The 23093-nt window shown below is 45.4% G+C and overlaps 2 long non-coding RNA genes across 2 annotated transcripts; both read left to right on the forward strand.

Moving 5' to 3' along the window:
* The first annotated feature begins 5010 nt into the window (after positions 1-5010).
* Positions 5011-7644, forward strand: LOC135896111 (uncharacterized). The gene is made up of 3 exons (XR_010562594.2): positions 5011-5304; positions 6093-6653; positions 7061-7644. It is a non-coding gene; the product is annotated as an uncharacterized lncRNA (long non-coding RNA).
* Positions 7645-14554: 6910 nt separating this feature from the next.
* LOC139061381 (uncharacterized) lies at positions 14555-20352 on the forward strand. Its single transcript, XR_011515416.1, has 3 exons — positions 14555-14947; positions 16498-16682; positions 20142-20352. It is a non-coding gene; the product is annotated as an uncharacterized lncRNA (long non-coding RNA).
* Positions 20353-23093: the final 2741 nt, after the last annotated feature.

Genomic DNA, 23093 nt, shown 5'->3' on the forward strand with positions numbered 1-23093 from the left:
CGACGCGCTGGAGACGCGGGCAGCGGAGAAGGTCGGGTCAGGACATCAAAGGGTTGGCAAAAACTCAGAAAGTAGGGTAGACCCTACAGGCGAAGTGGGAGGCAGGGAGCCAGAGCAAGCCGTCGACAGCCCGCCGCCGGTGAAACAACGCGCCCCGAGTGAGGCGACGCTGCAGCCACAGGGGCGCCAGCGGACGCAAAGGGAGGGGCAGCTGACACAGGCTGCAGTCGAACGGTTTGCACGCAGAAGGGTCCTGGTGATAGGCGATTCCAATGTGGGGAGGGCCGAGCAGGGCGTGATGGCGAGAGTGAAGGCGGACGGGCGAGTACTGGTGGAGGCGTAAGCGGGCAAGGGCATGGCGGAAGCTATGACCAAGGCGCGGGAGGTAGTTGGGGTCAGCACGGAGAGCGACAGCTTGGTCATTATGCATTCTGGGCTCAATGACGTGCTTAAGGGGAGAAGCCAGGACCTTGAGAGGCACATTAAGACTGGGCTGAGTAAGCTTAGATAGGCCTCCGGGAGGGTGCATGTGACCATATGCACTATCCCAGAGGTCCAGGGCCAGGCTTACCAGGTAGAAAGGAGGGTGGTTGAGGCCAATCGGGTCATTAGGAGCCTGAACGGACGACTCGGGTACAGCGTGATGGAGGTCAACAGGGACGTGTACGGAACCGGCTTCCAGCCTTTTGTGCAGGATGGCATACACTACAGTGGTGCCACAGGCAAAAGGATAGGGGGCAGGATGGGTCGCCAGGCAACAGCTTATTTAGGGGGACCCAGAGCCCTGAAAGAAGTAGTGTAGGCGAGGACGATTCGAGGCAGGAGCCATCGGTACTGTAGGAGAGGTGACAGGAATAAGCGCAAGAGCCAAATTAAGTCAGACATAGGGTTCATTAAGGTGGCAGAAATAGGCTAAAATGGGAGGAAATCGGAGAACAACTAAGGCAGGAGAACTTAATGGTTTATGGGTTTGTAGAGACACAGCTTAGGGACATGGAAGAACCGCCCTGTAACCCTGATTATGCATGGGAATACTGCAAGAAAGTGCAGGGTAGCAGAAAGGGTGGGGGAATTGGAGCACTCATTCATAAAAATACAAATTGGCAAAGGGTCAAACAGGAATGCAAGAAGCATTTATGGCTAAAAGGAAAAGTAGCAGGGGCGAAAACACTTCTAGGTTTTGTATACCTTTGGACAGCATCAAATGCTAAAGAGGAAAACAAAAAAATGTTGGACTGTATAGCAGCGGACATCAATGAGCTAGGAAAAGGATGTGAAGTAATTGTATTAGGAGACATGAATGCGCATATTGAAGATATGTATGGGTACACAGACTCCACAGGTAACATGCTGCTGGATATGTGTGAGAGGCTTAACTTAGCTGTCTGTAACTCTACTAAAAAGTGTGACGGGATCATAACATGGGAGGTAGGGGGTCGACACTCGACAATAGATTATGCGTTAATGTCACATAGGATGTACGATAGATTAGGAGCCATGATTATAGATGAACAGGGCTCCAGAAGTATAGGTAGCGACCACAAACGTATCAAGTTCAGTTTTAAGAGGGAAACTAAAGCACGAACGACGCGCGAGAAAATGCCAGATGTGATTTTTTACTCAGAAGACCAAGTGGAAATAGCGGCCAAACAAATTGAAGAGGAAATATCGGAGGGTACTGAAACTGATTGGACTTACCCAAAGTTAATGAGACTATTTGAGCGTGAGCTAGGTAAGGCGCGAGTCAGGAAAACAAGGCAAGGGATACGAAAACTCAAGAGCTGGTGGGATGAAGAGGTTAAGAAGGCCATAAAGAAACGTCTGGAAGCTTCGAGGGAACACAGGTATTCCAAAAGTAAGGGAGAACCTGAAGCAGAAGTAGAGAGGAAATGGGTAAACTACATAAAATGCAAAAGGGAAGCATCCAATTTGATCAACGAGAAAATCAAGACAAAAGGGTCCCAATGGCTGTCAAAAATAAGCAATAAAAAAGATAAACAGGCAGCTAGAAAATTCTGGCAACATCTGAACTCCTTGGCTAATAGGACAAGCCTAGAGCAGATGTATATAGTAGCAGCTCAAGGTACTCGGTTAGAAGGAGAGGAGGCAATGGAGCATATAGGAACCATGATGAGGGAAAAATTTACAAAACAGAGAAATGGTACATGCAGTACGTCGGAAACGGATAGCCCGGTCAACCCACTGCTTTCGCTTGGACAAAAAGAGTGGGAAAGGGCTGAGAAGAGGGTACCAAGTAGCACATCGGCAGGCCCCGATGGCATTCCAATTATGTTAATAAAGAAATTGGGCCCGAAATCTAAGAAAGCATTGAGGGAGGTGGTGAGCAAAATGCTAGTGGATGGTAAAGTACCTGACGAATGGAGGCTAAGTAGGATGAGAATGATATATAAGGGAAAGGGGGACAAAGCTGACATAAATAACTACCGGTCTATAACAGTGACGTCAGTGGTTTACAGTGTGGTTATGCAGATTATAAAGGACAGACTGAAGAGAGAGAGAGAGTAAAACTTTATTAAATGTAAATAAAACAAGGCACGATGGTTGGAGCCCCTATTCTAGGGCCCCACTGCCACGAGCGGCTCGCTGGGCTTGGTCCAGAAGAGCCAACTGGCTCTCCCGACCCTCGTCCGCAAGCCATGCCTCCCACTGCCTATTCCTCATTAGTGGATGTTCGTGTAATATGGGACTGTCTATGTGCGGAGGCCTCCTGGAACACTCCCATGTGATGTGTTTTAGTGTGGGTGTGTCTGTGCACCACGGGCACTCGTCAGTGAACCTCGTGGGGTGTATTCTGTGTAGGTGGTGCAGGTTGGGGTATGTATTCGTCTGAATACGACGCCAGTCCCTCTCCTGTTGGCTGTTTAAATCGGAGTGAGGATGTCCAAAACGTCTCCGCTCCTGCCTTTGCTGAAGGAGGATGTCACGAGAATTCGGTGGAAGGTCATCGCTAGGCCATGCCGTTGCTCGGACGTTCAAACCTCGAGCAATACGGTCTGCCCTAGCGTTTCCTGCCAGTCGCTCGTGTGCCGGACACCAGACGATAGTGTGGTGCCCCTCTAGTTGAGTGCCTAAAATTTTGATTACTGATTTGGGTGCCGTTCCTTGTAAAAACAGGCGGCAAGCCGCTTGTGAGTCGGATAATATGACAGCCGAATTGGCTTGGCGCTCGGCGTCCTGAATGGCCAAGGCGATGGCTGCAGCCTCTGCCACGCATGCCGATGCGGTTTTGAAGGATGCCGTTGTTATGTTGTTGTTGGCATGGGTAGAAAACGAGGGGGTACTTGGAGAACTACAAAATGGGTTCCGGAAGCATAGGAGGCTAGAAGACAATCTGTTCTCGCTAACACAGTGCATTGAAGTAGCTGAAAAGGAACACAGACCCCTATGGTTGGATTTTTTGGACACCAAGGGAGCCTATGACAGTGTACTTCAAGAGGGCTTGTGGGGCATTCTGGAAACTTTAGGAGTGCAAGATGGAGTAACCAATTTCTTAAAAGATATCTATAAAGGTAACCGGGTGATTATACAATGGGAAAAGCAGGTTTCGCAGCCTGTAATGATTAGGCGGGGGCTTAGGCAGGGGTGTCCATTGTCACCTCTGATGTTTATGCTGTACCTACAAGGTTTAGAGGCCAAAATACAGCAAAGCGGACTCGGCTTCAACCTATCATTTTTCAAACAAGGAAAATTGATTGAACAGTCATGACCAGGACTGATGTACGCGGATGATATTGTATTAATGGCTGACAATGCAGATCTGCAGGAATTAATGGACATATGTGGTACAGAAGGAGACAGATTAGGCTTGAAGTTTAGCAAAGAAAAATCAGCAGTCATAATTTTAATGATAACATTTGCGGTGAGCATAAGATACAGGAGGCCACGCTGGAGATAGTCGATAAATACAAGTACCTTGGGGTGTGGATAAATAATGGCATTGAATATCTGACAGAGTACGAAAAATATCTAACGACTAAAGGTAACAGAAGTGCAGCGATTATGAAGAGTAGGGCACTGTGGAACTACAATAGGTACGAGGTAGTACGAGGGATATGGAAGGGGGTAATAGTACCAGGCCTGACTTTTGCCAGTGCAGTTATATGTATTAGAACAGAGACCCGGCAACAGTTGGAAATTAGGCAACGTGGTTTGGGTAGGCTCGCGTAGGCTCGCTCTGGGAGCACATGGCAAGACACCAAATCTTGGAGTGCAGGGGGATCTGGGATGGTATTCTTTCTAGGGCAGAGAGGCTAGTAGCAAGGTAGCATTTGAGGAGCGATTGAGAAAAATGGGGGAAATTCGGTGGGCTAGGAAGGTTTTCAGTTACTTATACACGAGGAATGTTGACATGAGGTGGAGGAAGCGAACTAGAAAATTGACAAGCAAATACTTGGGCAGTAGCGGGGGGACAAGTAAGGAATCATCTGTCAAGAAAAAGGTTAAGGAGACAGAGAGGGGTATGTGAGTACAGAGATGCAAACCAAATCGGCATTGGAGACATACATGACGTTTAAGCAAGAAATAGCCAAAGAAAATGTTTACGATAACTCTAAGGGAAGCTCATTGTTGTTTGAAGCCAGGACAGGTGTACTGCGGACTAAAACGTACCGAGCCAGATACCAGGAGATAGATTTGGTATGCGAGGCGTGTAGAGAGGAGGAGGAAACGGCGGAACACCTGATACTTGCTTGTAAACAACTCCACTCTGCAGCTGAATCTAACGGGGAACTATTCAAAGCCTTGGGTTTTAAAGACAGTGAAAGTAGAATAGACTTTGAACAGGTAGAAATAACTAAATGGAGACTATCTGATTGGTGGATAATTTCAACGCAAAAGTAAAGGAGTAAATACATAGGTGTGCATGCATATAGAACCATTAAAGGCTAGGTGGCGCGCGCCGCCGCCGCCCGATTCAAAGGGTTGAGCCTCAATCATCCATCCATCCATACAGGGCGCCGCCTAGCACTTGCAACGTGCCCACATGCGCAAACCGGCGAGGAAGCAGCAAAAAAAAACGCTACGTAGAAAAAGTGAAGCTTTGCGGCGGTGTTGACCCACTGCTGCTGGGCACGGACGAGCTGTGCTTTGATGTCGAGCTTGTGCCAAAGGTAGAAGTCTGCGACATCAAGGATAATTTAGTTCACGCGACTAGCTACGTTACACATGAGCAACTAAATGCAAAAAAAAAAAACTGGTCTCGAAGTGCACAACTACCTGACAAGCGGTTTTGTTCAGGAGCCGCAGCTGAAGAAGGTGGACGACGTCATCATCGTATGCAGAAAGGTGAGAAGCACGTTTTGAATCCCGACAAGCGGTCTTCTCTCTGTGCTGACGAACGCACGGAGCGGCGTCACGATGGCAGGCGAGGCAGGCGTGGCAACACAGCGGTGCATAAGTATTTTCGAGCGAGAAGAGAGAGGTTCAAGGACGCGTCAGGGCTGCATACGAGCTAGCGTTGGCGGCTGAAAGCTGAGATTTGAAACCTAGCTCGCCGTCGCTTCACAGAAGCGATCGTGCGCTCGTTGCATGGCTGCCGAGAAAAGTGTACACACGGTTTCACGCGCGCGTGGAAGAACGGAAATTCAAGGATTCGCGCACACGCTGGCTACAGCAGATACGACGTACGCGGATCCTCACAGTACCGCGCAGCAGTGTGTGTTTTAAGGTTCTGATGGAATCATTTGATTACACTTCGGAATCATTTTATTCGGTAATGTAAACCGCCACCCGTGAACTTAAAGCATTTGATCTCCCTATGTCGCGAATGTGCTTTTCGCGGCGATGAGCAGTATGGACAGTGCGCAGCACAGCTTGTTTGAACGAGCGTTCATTGTAGAAGCGAAGGTAAGCAACACTTCACTAAGCATATCGGTGTGTGCACGAGTGTCTAAGCCCACGAGTGTGTAAACTTGTGCTGCATAGCCCATTACCTGGAGCGAATGATGTGTCGCGGGATAGATTTAAAGCATTGTAATTATGAATGTTTGTCAGATGGCCATATGGCTTAAGAAGGCTAAACCGTTTCGAAGCAGTTTCATAATTCTAAACAATTCTATTCATTGCATTTACAGGTAAACCATTTGCAGTCACTTTCGACACAACCACTCGAGCCATGGATTATTATTAAAGAAGACGGAATAGTGAAGGCAGCACACTGTACGCTCATGGCGGGCCTGGGTGAGGCCGTTCTCACTTAGGCGCAGTTCTTTTTTATTTGGAGGCAGCAGCTTCATTTCAAGAGAGCCAGGCCTGCACAGACAAGACAAACAAATGGTTGCCACCTCATATGACCAATGTGGCCTGTGTACCAATTGCTGAGATATACTTTTCATCATCCAATGCAAAAAGACGGCGTCTCAGTGAAACAAAGCACCCTTCTGCGAAGAAAAGTAAAGCTCGCATCGAGAGGTCATCAAAAGAAGAATGGGCTGCCTTCCTGACCAGTGCAAAATACTGGAGCGCAATCTGCAGTGCTCTCACTCACAACGGGTTATTGCGATGACTTCATTCCGTTGTCTCACAAGTATTCTACAGCTGTTCTTGGGGAGCTGACCGATATCAAATCAGCAACATGGGACAACATTTAAGAGGAGTGCCAGATGTTTGTACTAGTGTTCACTGTAGAATTGAAGGTAAGCAACACATTGCTTTTGACATCATGTAAACGTTAAAGCTTGGTGTGCTTAACAAGCTGTAGCATAGTGGTACTCTTACGATAGCGTAGTAGTATGTAATTTTGGTGCGCCTGAGGTGTTAAAGCTGCATTCTTAAGAAGAGTACAGTTTACTGGTCAGTTAATGTTTCCGCAAGGCACGTAAGGAGCGTGGAATTTATGCATTCCTTCAGGCAGTATTTTGCTAAAATATTTTTAATAATCTTGGCATATCGGCTTGTGCCTGTTACGTAAAGGGCAGAATGGCAAAGTACTTGTATTTTCCATACCAGTGGTCAACGTGAGTGATGCCAGTTCATAAACTTGTTGCATTGCAACACCTTCACTGTTTGAATGGTCTCTGTTTTGAACATGCATGTACGTCAGGCTGTAGAGGCAGCAACAAGGGAGCAGTCAGCATCTTCTGTTTGGTTTGCATTCTGAGCAGGAAGGGTGACATCATCGACCGCGTATGCAACCTGTCGAACACCCCTCTACAAGCCGTCCATAAGCCTCAAGAGGATGTGCTATCCCGAAGAGCAGAAGTTCTTTTCAGCGGCAACCGAATGGGGGAAACACAAAGAAGTAGTAGCCAGGAAGCCTTACATTTCGGCAATGACTGCATGAGAAAGCATGAGAAATTTGTGTGTCATAGCTCTGGCCAACACATTTCTGCAGAGGAACCCTACCTAGCCGCCAGCCCAGATGGCTTGATTTCGTGTGAATGCTGTCACGATGGCGTGCTAGAAATTAAGTGTCCCTATTCAGCAGTCTGTGTGGGTGATATGCTGGAGCAGAAAGGTGGCTGTTTGGGGCTATGTGATGACAGTGCACGATTGAAGAGAAGCCATGCATACTTCTGCCAAGTACAACTACAACTGTACCTGTGTCAGCGGCAGTACTGTGATTTCGTTCTGTGGACACCATCAGATTTGTCTTTCTGCAAATAAATGACACAGAAGTCCAAAGCATTCTTTGGACAGGTTTTGCTCTCGCAGCTTTTATTTAAACACTGGACTAATTTGCCACAACAAGAAACAATGCTTACATGTGATGAAAGTTCAGCACAGTGAATGCTACTGTTACTGTGGTGGTGCTGAATACGGTCACATGGTTAAGTGCAGTAGCCGACATTGTCCCGCTAAATGGCTCCATTCTGCATGTGCAAATGTGAAACGTCCGCCTAAGACCAAGGCATGGTTCTGCCTAGCACAAAAAAACAGCAGCCTTTATCAGGGTACATTAATCAGTCGGCAAGGGGGATGACACAGGATGACTTGGAAGCACGTCACACGCACACACGTGTCATGTCCAACTTGTCTGTACTTTTCTGCAATTCCAGCACTTGCAGAGGGAAAAAACTGTTCCAAACCAAGACTATTTGGTGAATTACAGTAATAGCATATGCTCAATTCACTGAAACGGCACGACAGACTTGCAGAGATTAGTCAGGGCAGAGCATACTGTCACATTTTTGTCCAGTTGTGCTACCGTGTCTCCACGTATACCATCACAAGCTTGATTGGAATAATCTTACAAGAAGAAAATCGCATTCTTCAGACGCAACAGCCCAATGACTCTCTCTACATGTATGTGAACATTGGCTTTTTTCCGTGTCTTCTACACCTCCCAGGCCGTGAGCTGTCGCTTCCCTTTTGTGCATGCTGCCACTTTAAGACGTGCACAATGAATCCCTACGGCATTGGCAATAGTGAAACCTCGATCCGCAAGCACAGCGTCTCCTGCTAAAAGGTTGTTTAGAATATCACAGCGCTGGGCCAGGAGCGTGTCGCTTGTACGCCCAACCCATCCTTTAGAGATGATGTGGGTGATGGAACACTGAGGTGCAATTCCAATGAGATATTTTACAGTATTATGATGCTTGTATTGTGATCACGTCTGACAGCGTGGAAGAACTGAAGACGACCGTTCTATAAACACTTCGAACCAGTCAACTATTACAGTTATTCTAGTTCCAAGTGCTCTACGAAAGCACATGGGCATGGTTAGTTGCAGCTCCTCCTGATCTGGCCTCTCCACTAGTTGGCTCAGGCATATGTACATGACATCAAGCCAGCGTTCCAAGATCCTTGTCACTGTGGCTTGGCAGACCTAGACAAAAAAAAAAAATGTACCAGTGCTCACAGCTGGAGTTGTCATGTTACATTGTAAGATTCTGTACATCTTTTCAAATGCTGTTTTATGCAATCCCAGTTGAAAAAAACAATTGGACCCAATTGGAAAATTTCCACTTGTTTCCAATTGGTCCCATTTGTGTATTAGTACCCAATTGGGCCACTTGGAACAATTGGGCCAATTGGTTGTATACCATCTGGCTCAAATGGTGCAGTTGGCATAAAACCAATTGGTTGTATACCATTTGGCTCAAATGGTGCAGTTGGCATAAAACCAATTGGTTGTTGCCAATTGGGTCACATGGTGCAGTTGGCATAGAACCAATTGGGCCAATTGGCATGGAACCAAATGGTGCAAATGGAGCCGCTCGACGGGTCAAATGGTTTCGACTGTGCACCGCCTGCCTGCGCTGTGCGAATCTGGCAAACTAGCACAGCAATAAGGAACCACATTATTACGTGTTGCTCGGCTAGTTGGTTCATATATATTGTGATCTAATATGATGCAATACAATACGAACAGCACATAAAGAGAATCTCTTCATTAACACTCTTCCCCATGCTTTTCTTGCTTCACATCATATCACACAAGGAGCCACTACTTCCTTAAGATGATAACTACATGTGACAATGAGGCAACAAGTGAAAAGTAGGATTTAAAGCTTTATTACTAAGAAAAATGCAATGCGGGATAGTGTTCATGGTCCTTTTCCGGTCTAGTCGCGCCACAACCTGCAGAAATGGATAAAAAAGAAAGACAGCATTGTGTATGGAATCCTGAAAAACCTGTTGCTCTCAAAAGCTGGCACAACAGGCAAGCTGATATTAGATAAAAAGGCACCTCAATTTTAATATTCAGCAATCCAACCAGGTTGAAGAGAGTCACAATTTGCGGTTTATGTAGCTAAGGTTTAAGTAGCAAATGCAAGAAAATTGTTCTAATCAGTATATATTTTTCGCTGTTCTGTCAATGTCAGCAATGTTCTCCCCCACGTAGTGATTCATACGTTTCACCAGTGCTGTCACGACGCTCTCGGGGAAACCTTGCTTTTAAAGAAACGCTCATGCAATACACTTGAAGCATTTTTGTCGAAATTAGTTCAGTGCATCATGCATATTTGCTACATTACACAAAAGCGTATACATATATCTGTGCAATCATTTAACTCAAACGAGTGTGCGTGGCCCGTGCACTCGTGTAGTGCAGTAATGCAAATTAATTACAAGAGCTTTGGAAACGCGGCAACTTACCTCCGATCTGCAAAATTCTGGCAAGGTAGTGGGCACACGTGCCGGCCGCGTCCGTCCACTTCACCATACAAAAAGCCGCCGAAAAGTCGTCGTCAGGCTTGAAGTTCTTTGTGTCTGTCACTGGCACAATTGCCAAATGTTTGTCGATTTCGTACCGCATGTACTACGCGTGGGTGATCATAGTGCTGTCAGACGGTCGCACGAAGCACGCAAGGCGATCAGGACAAAGCGCAGAATGCAGTGCAGCACGCATGCACGACTGTCAGTGACTGGATGGATGGATGGATGGATGGATGGATGGCGGCTATACCCTTTGTAACGGGCGGCGGCTAGCGCCACCTCGCCTTTTGCTCCCCCCTCCTATTTTATTATTATTCTTTTTTTCCTATCTTTATATCCTCTTTTTCTCAACCTAGCTTTTACTCCCCTCCCCCCCCCCCCCAAGATAACTATCTAAAACAGTAGAGGAAACATTTTGTCCCCGATTTATGTTATTATCTATCCCTTGACTTCCTCCACCAGCCTCCCCTTCGTTACTGCCACTCTTTTCTCGTCTATTTGCCCTCGTTCCCCGGGAAAACCTAATGCCCCTTCCATATCTGCCACTGTTCCCTCTGCCAGGGTCGGGCGAAGGGCTGTGCATCTCAGCACTATATGTTCAGTGGTCTCCATTTCGGCTCCGCAAGCTGCGCACCGAAGGTCCACGTCTTCAAATTTAGCCCTGTATGTTTTCGTTCTTAAAACCCCCGTCCTAGCCTCGAATAATAGTGAGCTGCCCCGCGAGTTATCAAATAAGAGCTCTCTCTTAATCTCCTGCTTTTGTGACCTATACATTGATAGCGATGGCTTTCCGAGCATTCTTTCTTCCCACATTTTTCTTTCCGTCTCCTTCACCTCCTTTCCCACAGTAGAACCACTTTGGATACCCTCCCTCGGCTGTAGGTATCTATTCCTCAGCTTCCTCGTTCTGAGTGTCCACTTTGTGTTCAAACTTTTCATGTACAGATATTTGTACACTTTTCCTGCCCACCTTTTTTCCTCCAGTACTGGGAGTCTCTGTTCAAATTTTATTTTACTTATTGCCTCTCTACCTTCAAATGACGTCCATCCCATGTCCCCCTGCACTCCCTCATTAGGGGTGTTCCCGTGTGCTCCTAAGGCCAACCTGCCTACACTTCTCTGTCTCGTTTCCATGCATGCCTGAACTTCCGATTTCATGCACAGTACTGAATTTCCGAATGTGAGGCCAGGTACCATAACCCCTTTCCATACGCCCCTAACCACCTCGTACCTATTATAGTTCCAAAGTGCCTTGTGTTTCATTACAGCCGAGTTCCTTTTCACTTTTTCAATCATAGTTTTTTCCTGTTCTTCCAAGTACTTTTTGCCCTCGTTTAGCCATATGCCCAAATACTTGTATTTTTCAACATGATCAATCTTAGTGCTTTGTATTTCCAATGTTTTTGTTGCTGCCATGGTTGCTGCACACACGAGCACATGTTGCTAATGTTGATGTCGATTATGCTGTCCCGTTCGGTCGCCAAGGAAAAATGACGCTGGACAAAATTTAATTCCAAGGAAGAATTATTTCATAGATGTGAAATATAAAATTTAAACAATATTGCTAAATTACAAATTGCATTACGCCTAAAAGTTGTTTGAGTCGTGTGTTTAAGAAACACATAAAAAAGTGAAAGTTTTTTTTATTGTTTAACATGATCAATACATCGCGATCACTTTTTTTTACGGTTGTTCCCCATTTACATGCCCTCCAAATGCCAAATAGTGTCTTCCAATCTCACGAATCCAATCTCGAATCTCGCGTCCAAATCTCAATAGAGAAATCTCAAAAGGAAAAGAGAAATCTGCAAATTTTGTACACAAGAGACATTAACATTTTCTCACTTAAATTTTATCCAAATGGTTTTGATAACTCCAATTGGACCATGTGGCAATTCGGATTTACCCAAATGGTCCCGCTGGAGACTCCATCTGGCCCAATTGGAAGGGAGGATGTCCATATGACCCAATTGGCCGTTCTAACTGGTCCAAATGGTCCTGTTGGAGAAAACACTTGGTCCAATTGGAAATTGCCGTTTCCAGTTGGACCCATTGATATTTCCAAATGGTTTCAATTGTTTTTTTCGACTGGGATGCATAACAATGAGTATTTTTCTGTGAAACATCGTCGCCTGGTGTCTACTAGCGCCATCACATCGTGGCCGTCAATTGATACAGTAACATTAGAGAGTTTTAGAATAGGGGCCCCAAACGTTTCGGGGCCCCAAAGAAATAGCGTCGAAGCCACTGCGCATGCGCGAGACGCAAGCTGCGTTTGGGTTTTGCGTTGGGAACGCTATTTCACCGATTTAGCGGGAGCTCAAACAGCGTTCCCAAAAGCTTTGCGTCAACAAACATGGCGGCACCCATCGAAGCGACGGCTCTAACCTAGCACCAAACTGGGTTCGATTCGCGGTAACGCGTGAAGTTCGTAAGCTAGGAGAAGTGACTGCAGTTATCGCTTTCTCTCAACTAGCGTGTGTTATGAAGTTTGATTAATTAGACTCCGCTGATTCCGAATTCGAGTGTGGATTTTATGGCTCGTAGGCCTAACATGACTAAGCTTGGCTGGTGAAGGCACGTAATGTTGGTTTTGTTGCTCAAAACTAAGCACAACTAATTGTTTGCTGCTTGAAGAATAACCTATAAATTATAATTAAACACGAATACACGCAAGTCAAAATTACTATTCATATCATAAAATGGTATGTTTAATTTAATTATTTTTAATCGTTTTTCTTAGACGCCGTAATGGCGCTGTCAGCGCAAGACGCTATCCGCAAACGCAAAGCCCTATTCTAAAACTCTTCACTCCTGCGTGCCCCAAAGCTAACACCCGCAAAGCTCTTTGGGGCCCCAAAATATTGGGGCCCCTATTCTAAAACTCTCTATTGGCGCTAACAATCTCGTCTGTCGTCAAATCGTCTGACTGTATCGGCTTCTCGTTCGACGGCAATGAGGGTAAGCCACCACTGTGGCTAGCTCGTGCATTCCTTTTAATAAGTCACCCGTCTTGAAAAGTATAAAGCGGGTCAAATTCAATTTACACTAAGGAAGTATGTACTTTCATCACAGCAGCTAACGAATCGCAAGAAAAAGTACCTTCATTTATGATAACCATTCCACAACCTTTACAGTGCGTTTCAGGCCTTGCTAGAAACTTGCAGCGATGCATAATGCGCAGATATCATCGCGAGAGCAATGCTTTATTGTTGCTCGAGTTGTAGGAGAAAGCAAAAGCGAACAAAAAGGACCTGCCATACCTGCCCTCTGCAAGATTTGTAGGGTTTATTGCGTACCCTAGCTGAAGACTTGGTGCCCAGTCTGGGTTTGTCTCGTCCATCCAAAAAGATGGCTTTCCTGCAAGTTAAAAAAAATACAGGCACGCATGTCAGCGCCGTGCCTTGCAGGCAGTTGTCAAGGTCACATAGAAAAGTCCAAGCGACAGCTTTTTACAAAAGACGTCGCAAGTGGGCTTAAACAATTCAGCTGCGCCCGTACACGCTGACAGCGCAAATTACCGTCGCCTACGTCAATAAAACGGTGGTTAGGAAAGCGTGAATATCCGGAGTACAAGTTTAACTGCCCTTTTCTAAGCTGCTTGGTGACGCGACAACACACTTGCGCACGCGGGCAGTGTACATTAACGCCGCCTACGTAAATTAAAGAAAAAGCTGTTATGCAAGCGTAAACATTGGAGTACCACAAGTTTTAACTGCCCTTTTCAAAGCTGCTCGGTGACGCGACAGCACACACGTACTCAAGAATTACTACGTGCAGCTGAAACAATTCAGCTGAGACCGCGCGAGGTGGCGGTGTACATACATTAAGGTCACCTACGTCCATAAAAAACCGGTTATGTAAGCGTAAACATAGGAGTACCCCAACTTTAACTGCCCTTTTCAAAGCTGCTTGGTGACGCGGCAACAAACACACTCGTGCTCAAGCAATAAAATACGCGTAACTGCAACGTTTGGAATGTAAACTGGCACTTACCAGAAATGAAATGAACACCGCGCACTTTGTAGTTGGGAGAATTTTCGTCGATGTCAGCGGGACGAATGCGGCGAAACCACTCGGCACGACGCCTTTCCGACAATTCTTGCGTCCTGCTGCGTTGGTTTTAGATGACTGAAGGCACTCCATAGAACTTAACCTAACCTTGTTTGTGTTCTCGCTGTTTTTTCGCCACGACCTATTGCTGCATCCATAAAACGCGCAATTTACCATGATTTCTGCGACTCACTGCTACTGCACTGCAGGTCACCTGCTTCTCCGCGAACTACGGTGTATTAGAATATTTGGTAGTGTGCTCTCTGCCCACATGCGTTTCCCCGCAGGCCGGCTGAGGCCGGTGAACAATAGAAGGCAGCATCCACGTGACCCTGCGTTCCCGGATGTTGGTTCCCTAAGTTGGTTTCCAACTGTCCCTATGAGGCTACTGAATACCTAGTGTGTCACGTGATTGGGGAGGTTTCTTCCCTGTATTACTGCCGGAATATAGAACAATCCTAGCGCGTGCAATGACGCAGAAACCACGTGATTCTAAACGCCGTCTCTCCGCTTCGGAATGGCGCACGTCTGTGATCGAGCTGCCATCGGTGATGACGATCGTCGCTGCGAATTTTGCAGCAAACTATTCATACAGAGGAAGAACATGCTGCAACACATCAGGAACGTTCACAGAATGGCCGTGGATGTCAAGAAATTGATGAAATGCGACGTATGTGGCACTTCCCTGCCTACAATGGAGAAGTATTCGGTGCACCAGATCGCTGCGCACAACTTCGAGGCTGACTACGTGCACCTGTGTTCCGGAACAATAAGGGTGAGGAACAGTTTTATTAAGTTTATTCTCAGTCATCGTAAGCAAATGACGTTTAAACGCATTATTATATGTCGGACTTTTTTTAATTGTTGCGCAGTGTGCCTCCAAAAGCAGTTGTTTATACCATGCGGGCCTTTGTTTTTTCTTTCTCCATCTGTTTCGCGAAGAGTATATTTTGCGCACGTGCCTAATTTATTTCCTTGGGGTATGTTGAAGTTTGTATCCTCGTTAAATATAATTTGTTTGTTTATCCATCTATATATAGTATAGTCATGTGTGCGCGCTCCCAGCGATGCGCTACATGACATACGTTTGGCATGGTCTGCTTTCCTGCCCAGCAAGTGGAGTGAAATTTGACGTTTGCACATCTTTTTTCTTTTTTTTTAAGCGACAGAAGTAAGCTGTTCTGCGTTCTGACGTTGCTCTGTGCCACATGCGTGCGTGGCCTAGTCTTCGCCTCAATGCACGTTGCAATGCGGCAGAGATGCAGAACCAGGACCATTCTTGAATTTGCGGATGTCGCCGGGATCGTTTCCCAGCGTATTGTTGGCAAACTCTTTAGTAGTGCATTTCATAGAATAGAGCGAAATGTGACGCTCGCGCACCCTCCCCCCCTTCTTCTTTTTTTTTTTCTTAAACGAGAGGAGGGATTTGCTCTGCGTTCTCACGTTGCTTTGCGCTACTTGCGTGCGTGGTACAGTCTTCGCCTCAGTGCCGACCGCAATACACTTGCAATTGCGGCTGTCAGCGGCTTGGTCTCCCGGCGTACTTTGGGAAAATTCTTTAGTAGTACCACAGTCCTTGAATTGGAGGACTCTGGTTGTAGATTTCATAAAATAGAGCCAAATTTGACGCACGCGCAATCCTTTTTTCTTTAAGAAGAGTGTGTTAGGAGGCTACTTGGTAAGACATCTTTTTGTGAACTTAAACTGCGCTTGGGAAAAGACACCAACGTAGAAGAAAACAGGACGAACGCAGACTAGCAACTGGTTTATTGAAATCACACATAATGCTGCCTCTTCGAACCAGGTGCGTGCCCAAGCCAGATCATAACCGCGTGACCATGGAACACTCCCTCGCCAAGCCCCTATCTACAGTAAAAATTCAAGCTCTTCTTGAAAAGAAGGAGCTTTTCAAGAAGAAACTGAGGGAAGGGATTCACACTGTTCTGGGGCGTAGCTTGCACCACGTGCTCTCAGTTCGTCTTTGTCTTATCGTAACAGCATTGCTGTGAATGTACAGTCTGATTCAATATTGAGGAAGGAGTGAGCATAGATCATGCTTAAGTTTCATACTTGTTTCTTATTAAAACAAAACTAATATGATAAACTTTTTGAAGTTATGGCGCATTGCATATTTGAAATTCAATTTTAATAGAAATTTGAGCAATATCAAGGGTGACCTCATGACACAGTCGAGTTGAAGGTGAGGGAGTAAAATAAATGCTACGTTAGCCCGTGTCCAAAGCCTTCAAAGTGATTATTTTTGTTTGCATCTCTCTCCCCAAAGTACTTGTCACCATCTAATGCTATTTTGTGCTTTTATTACAGAATTTCATGAATGGAAAGCAGAAGAAGAGGGTAGCCAAAACTGCTGGTTCATTTTGCCCAGGACCCCAAAAAGCTGGCCAGTGGAGAGACAAGGATCCACTATTACTGTAATAGATCAGGCGAGGCAAGGAAAAAGGAAGGTCATGGTGACCGTCGGGAGAAAAGTCAGGGGAGCTGTAGGTCTGGTAAGATTTGTCTTTCATTTATTACCATCACAATGGACAACACTCAGAGTCCGACACCTGAAAGCACCACCATAAAAGTCAGGTATCAAAGAAACCATTATGGTCATAAACCAGAAATTCAGCACTTGGGAATGAGTGACAAGGAAAAGGCCAGCGTAGCAGAGAACCTAGAAAGGGGTGTGCCCATGAAAACCATTCTAAAGCGAATAAGAACATCTGTGGCATCCAAGCTGAGGCCAGTGCACTTGGCAGAGTGCTCAACCCTGCATAACATCAAACGGCAGTTTAACCTTGCTGCTCCTGAACGTTGTCACACTAATGACGCTGTCAGTGTAGACATGTGGGTGCTTGTGATGAAAGAAAAAGGTGAAACACTTGTCCGCCTATACAAGGCACAAGGTGCAGTGGACCCAAGTGGTACATTTTCTTCAGCAGACTTTGCTCTTGTTCTGATGACAGAGCCTCAGAAGGGGCTACTAGAAAAATTGGGCCCTGCAGGGACTGTATGTCTTGACTCCACACATGGAACTATAGAGTACCTGTTTGAGCTGACCACTCTTCTGGTGCTAGATAAAGTAGCATCAGTTGTAGCTATAGCTTATTTCATCTGCAACCAGATGAACGAGCAAACTTTGACAGCATTCTTCAAATATCTGGAGTCGGCCATGGCCAAAAAAGTGGCCGCTAAGACATTGATATCTGATGGTGCTTCACAATTCTACAAAGCAGGGTCCAGGGTCATGGGTGCCGCAAAACAGAAACTTCTCTGTGCCTAGCATGTGGATAACAATTGGCGTAAGAAGACACTCGAGTGTGTAGAGAGACAGCTAAGGCCACATGTTTACCATAGTGTGTGGCTACTCTTAGAGTTCCTCACGGAAAAGGCATTTGAAGATTATTTTAAGCAATTCCTTTCTAGTGAGGAAGAAAAACTGTGGGACTTCCTGAAGTACTTCAAAGACCACTATGCAGTTAGGCCGCAAGAGTGGGCCTATCGCTTTAGGACTAGAGCAGCTGTCAACACCAACATGCACCTTGAAAGCAAGCACAGGACGTTAAAGCATACTATGCTGGAGAGAAAACAGAATAAGCATGGTGACAAACTAATTTCTGCCCTCATGGACTTGACAAATAATTTTTGAATGAAAAGGGCTAGCCAGATGATGAAAGGGGCAAAGGGTAAGGAGCGGAGAACAATTTAGAAGAACCACAGGTCTGGCAGTGAAATGGCAGCTTGTGCCAAAATAAATGAAGATGGCATATGGACTGTGCCATCTCAGTCTATTAAAGGGCTCTCATACAAAGTGTCAAAAGTGAAAGATGGTGCTTGCTGTCCTTTGAGGTGCAAGGAATGCGCAGTGTGTGTGCAAGCACAGTCACTGTGTGGTCATCGCTAATCCAACTAGCAGCAACAAGGCCCATGAGAGCTCACCCAAAGAAGCATGTGAGGCAAGTCAGGTATTGCACATTGTACGGAGTATAACAAAGCTGGAAGCAGCCAAAGCAGTGTCAAGCTCAACACTCTTAAGAGCAAAAATGGACTCAGTCAGACAGGCAATATCAGATGGTGAAGTCTCTGAGGGTGTGGCTGAGAAGGCAAACAATTTGTTTTAGCCAGTTTTCATGCTTGTGGAAAGTGAAAGTGACCCAAAAAGAAAGATGCCAGACCATTCAAACGAACCAGCCAACAAAAAAGTTGTGCACCTATTAAGATTTCACTCTACAAAAAACCCTAGATTGTCGCAGCCATCATCTAGCCTTTCAAGGCCCACTGAAGCTCAAAAGGAAGTCCTTAAATAACAGCTTAGGGACAGCAACATAGAAACTGAAGAGATAACCACGTCAGCAGGGCACGATTACTGGTAACAAGCCTCCAGTGCAGTTAGGAAGAGAGAAGTGGTGCAGTAGTGCTGTGCTGTCATGCCTTATAGAAGCAGGTTGAGGGCTCGCATATAAACAAATCATGACATGTGGTCTCTGATGATTAGCCCGTCTGTTTTTGTCTGTGGTGTGCAGCCATATGTCACAGCTGGATGGTATGTGTGTTAGAGCACGAGAGATGCCTCCATGCTTGTTGTATGAGCTGCTGGTAAGTGTTCTGTGAAAATAGGTACAGACCCAGTGGTTATCTCTGGTATGTGGCAGCTGTTGGATTGTAGTGTGTTAGAGCACGCCTCCATGCTTGTCATATGAGCCGCTGGTAAGTATGTCTGTACATAGGAAGCGCATTGGACGGTGTGTAGTGTTTCAGTGTGCAAAAGCCTCCAATGTGTTTTGCTACTTATAAATTTGTGTAAACACTCAGTAGCGCAGTAGTCATGATGTTGCACTGCTGAGCTCAAGCCTGCGGGTTCAATCCCAGCAAAGGTGGCTGCATTTCAGTGGTGGTGAAATGAAAAAAAAAAAGCGTGTAGTTGAATTCAAGTGCACATCACAGAACCCAAGGCGGTCAAAATAATACTGAGTCCCGCACTGTGGCATGCCTCATAATTCGATCTAGATGTTGTGTTCCATGTGATGTTCTTTATTGCCCATTTGAATAAACTTTTATTTTTCCGATTACCAAAATAGAGGGTATATGCAGTGGTGTTGTGTGCAGTCTGGATAAGTTGCTCTGGTCATGTGCACTCAATGAAAACTTCTGCATATTTGGCTGCAGCAGACAGTGTCATAATGATAGTAAAGACTATGCAGAAAGCTTTAGGCCACTCTACATATCAGATCAGTTTTATATTGCATCCCTTATGGTGCTTATGGTGACAGAATAATAATTGGCAATGCTTCCTTACACATTTAATATTTTTCTTTTTTTCTTTTGGAAGAGCAACCTTGGAAGAATAATCTACAACAATGCTCCTACCTTCTCTTTCACTGTCTCCCCATTTCTTTTCTACACTTCAACTTCATTCTACGCACTATCTTATTCTCCTCTTCATCCTACATTGACGGTGTGGGAAAGTGAGCTAAGCGTGCATAAAGATTGCTGTGCAGAACTTAATTGCAGCACTGACGAAGACAAATCTTTGTCAAAAGGTTCATTACAGCTACATTCCCCCTCCAAACACTGTTTATCACTTCAAGCCTTCATATTCCTGTGAGCTTTTGTCTTGTTTAACAGTTGTAACAGTCATACTATTTATTACTATCAATAGCCAGCATACATTTAGCACTGCAAAGTGCTGTTTAGAAGACGTGTGAGTTTCTACTTCCCTTATGATAAACACTCCAGACATTCAGTCTCTAATTTATGAAAATCTTTCAAACATTGCCAGTGATGACCACCATATGGGTTAATGTCGGCATGGGACTGAGGCTTTCCCGCAAAAAGAACAGTTATGTTTTGCTCATATCATGTGACTGACAGTTTCTGCTGTAATTTTTGCACTTGTCAACTGCACTGTGAAGAGTTCGTTTCTGTGAATATGTGCTGGCCTGATTCTTCTTAATCACGCATTTCAGATCTTGTGCTGTGAGATGAGGAGGTGTAAAATAAAAACACCGTGTAGATTTCACAATGCCTTTAAGAAACCACGCAAAGCTTGGAGATGAAGCATTACATGCAACTTGAACCAAGTGTCTGGACACAGCAAGTGAAAGTTGTTTTGTCATGAGTGAGGGTGTCGGCGTTACTTGTAACTGCCTTTAAATAAAAGTTTGTTTCAAAACAGTGGCTCAACTCTGTGTTCCCCCGGTAAAAAGCAAAACCATTGAAATTTGCAATTCTCTTTTTAAACATAATTGACCAATATGAATAAAAAAAAACTTTATGAATCAAGATATAAGCTTGCCATACCATGGAAACACTTGAAACTCCTTTTGAGAAGCTTACTCATACGCCAACACATTATAGCAATTATTTTCAATCGTATACCCACAATTTGCCTCGTCACCATGTCAAGTTTCAAGGCAGATTTTTTTTTAGACTCCAGGAAGCCGTATGCTGAATTCTATCCATTGTTTACTGCATTGCATTTGATTTTCTATAACAAATAAAATCGAATTCTCCATTGATTGCACCGACGCTCACGTTATAATTATATGCTATTATTATTGACTAGTCTTTTATATATATTCTTGGAGGGTGGGGGCTGCACTGGTGGCGTTCTACGAATTTGCGCCGCGTGTTTGTGCGGGTAAACTTAAGCGCACAATTTTTTTTTGCGCGTTATGAAAACAATGCACTGCAGGTATTTTAATTAATGCAACGAGCTGTATGAAATATCAGTCAAGGGGTTGGAAACGTCGCTATAGAGAATCCCGACTATTTTCTTTTGCGTGTGTGTATTTGGAGTTGATGCAGTTTTTTTTATTTACTTATTTTGGCTACATTGCGCCAATTGCGCTTCCATAGAATAAAGAAACGTGCGCTTGCCGACTCGATCGCAAGGGGACAGCCTGATCAACATCAATATCAGCAGCAATGGCGGATTTGCGCTTGCCGTGGCGCTTGCGAAGTTTTCAATAGTTTTCGCCTTTTAAGTGATTCTTTTGCTATTTTAACGTGTGGAGGTTCATTGTACGTCTGTTTTTTCAAGTTTGGCATGTGTTTTAACACATGTGAAGGTGTAGTCTTTTCTTCTTCAGCGGATATATGTACAAGACCCCGTTCACCGTCTATCAGGTAAGATGTGTACGTATGCTACACGCAAGCGTAGTGCTTCATTAAGCCACAGTGCACTACAAAGTTAAGCATGAACGGTACACAAAATTCACAAGTTCGAAGTATTGCCAAGAACAACCATTGATTGGCGAAGTTCTCACAGGCGTTGCAGAAGTTGTTGGGCGCGGCAGTGCTGAACGTAGCGTTAGCGGCTTAAATCGTGTTTTTTTACTAGTAACAACGTGTCACTATTTCATATTATTGGCGGCGTCTCCAGGACACCAAATCGGTAACGGGGACACCAGAGCTAGAACCCGGACTGGTCCATGGGTTGGGGCTCGCCGAGGCCTGCGCGTGCTAGTAGTATATCTATGATGCCCGTAGGCTGTGTGTTAAGTCGTACTTCCCGAATTTACTGACGCATTTTAAGATCAGCTGTCCGCTTTCGCGGACAAAAAAGCAGGAGTCAGTGTGGTCCGTGGGTTGGGGCAACATAACCTGCTCCGCTACCGTTTGGGTACCCTGCCGCCTCCTTGATTATAATCTAATGCTCTCCTGAGGCCTCTGTTTGCCGGTTACATGTGCCCTCCTGGAGCAGTACTTGTAAATGAATCCGATCTATCGTCGCAACGAAAAAAGCGCCCCGCGACTTCTACAACACCAGTCAGAACCTTGCCCATTGGTTTACCTATGTGTGGCCGCAAATACCTGAAACTCAATGCCAGTTCAACATATTTGTTGGCAAGGGTGTCAGGTCATTGCTTTGTGTGGAATCGGCCTTTTCTCAATTCTTAAGAATTTAACTGGAATGCACCTGACCAGTGCTGCTCTGTGGTGCTTGCCACCAATCCCTTGGACAGGGAAGACATGAGTATCCCTGTGCATACACTTTATACGCAGTGGTGTGACCGCTTCCTTTGGGAAACTACCACGTTAGCGATATTGTGAGCGCAATGTGGCTTTCCTTCATCTTCCTCATCCGTACGTAGTGTGTCGCTTCTTCCTCGCCATAGCTCTAGCTCGGCAAGAATAAAGCGGTTCCTTAGAAGTGGTGAAGGTGCTGGGGTTCTGCATACCAAGGGCGTATAAGGTAACAGTGCTTGTGCCTTTAATATGTCGCATTCGATCATTTTGAGACGTGGTGGTGTTCATGCGTTAGCACAATTCCAGGACATCCACAATGTAAGAGGTACATGATTCTCTAATTGTATACTCTCTCCAGGCCTTTCTCACAACCTCAGCACAAGTATTGGGAGCATAAAAAAAAACTGACAAAGCTGGTGCATGAATGTTGCCCGATCAGAAAGATCTGGCTCTTGGATCAAAGCCAATTCTTTTTTTACATTGTAGAGGCAGACGGGCATGCTGTAAAGTTTCTAAGAACTGTCCCACCATTGCTGACTCTGTTGTACATTTATCAAACCACTTGATTCTCACCAAGCTCAAGCTATGGTGACAAAGACGCGCCACATGCTTTACAGTCACATATTGCACTCGCAATACATCTGTTATGCCAGTTTGCCGAAATGAGCATGCACAGTAGTGACGAATTCACTATGCGTGCACAGGGATTTGCCTTTCCTGTCCTATGGGCTGTTGGCAAACATCACAATGCTACACTCGTCAGGCACACCTCAGCTTTCAGTATGTTTACATTCGGTTGCATGAACATGGAGGGAGTGCGTTCGCTGTAATCAGTACCACACATTTTGCTAATGTAGGCTTGAGTGGCTTTCCCATGCCTCCACTAAATAGTCGGAATACTTCCATGTATGATAGAATGATGAGCATTTAACCTCCAGACATGCAGC

Source organism: Dermacentor albipictus, chromosome 6 (assembly GCF_038994185.2).
Source record: "Dermacentor albipictus isolate Rhodes 1998 colony chromosome 6, USDA_Dalb.pri_finalv2, whole genome shotgun sequence".
Taxonomy (NCBI): Eukaryota; Metazoa; Arthropoda; class Arachnida; order Ixodida; family Ixodidae; genus Dermacentor; species Dermacentor albipictus.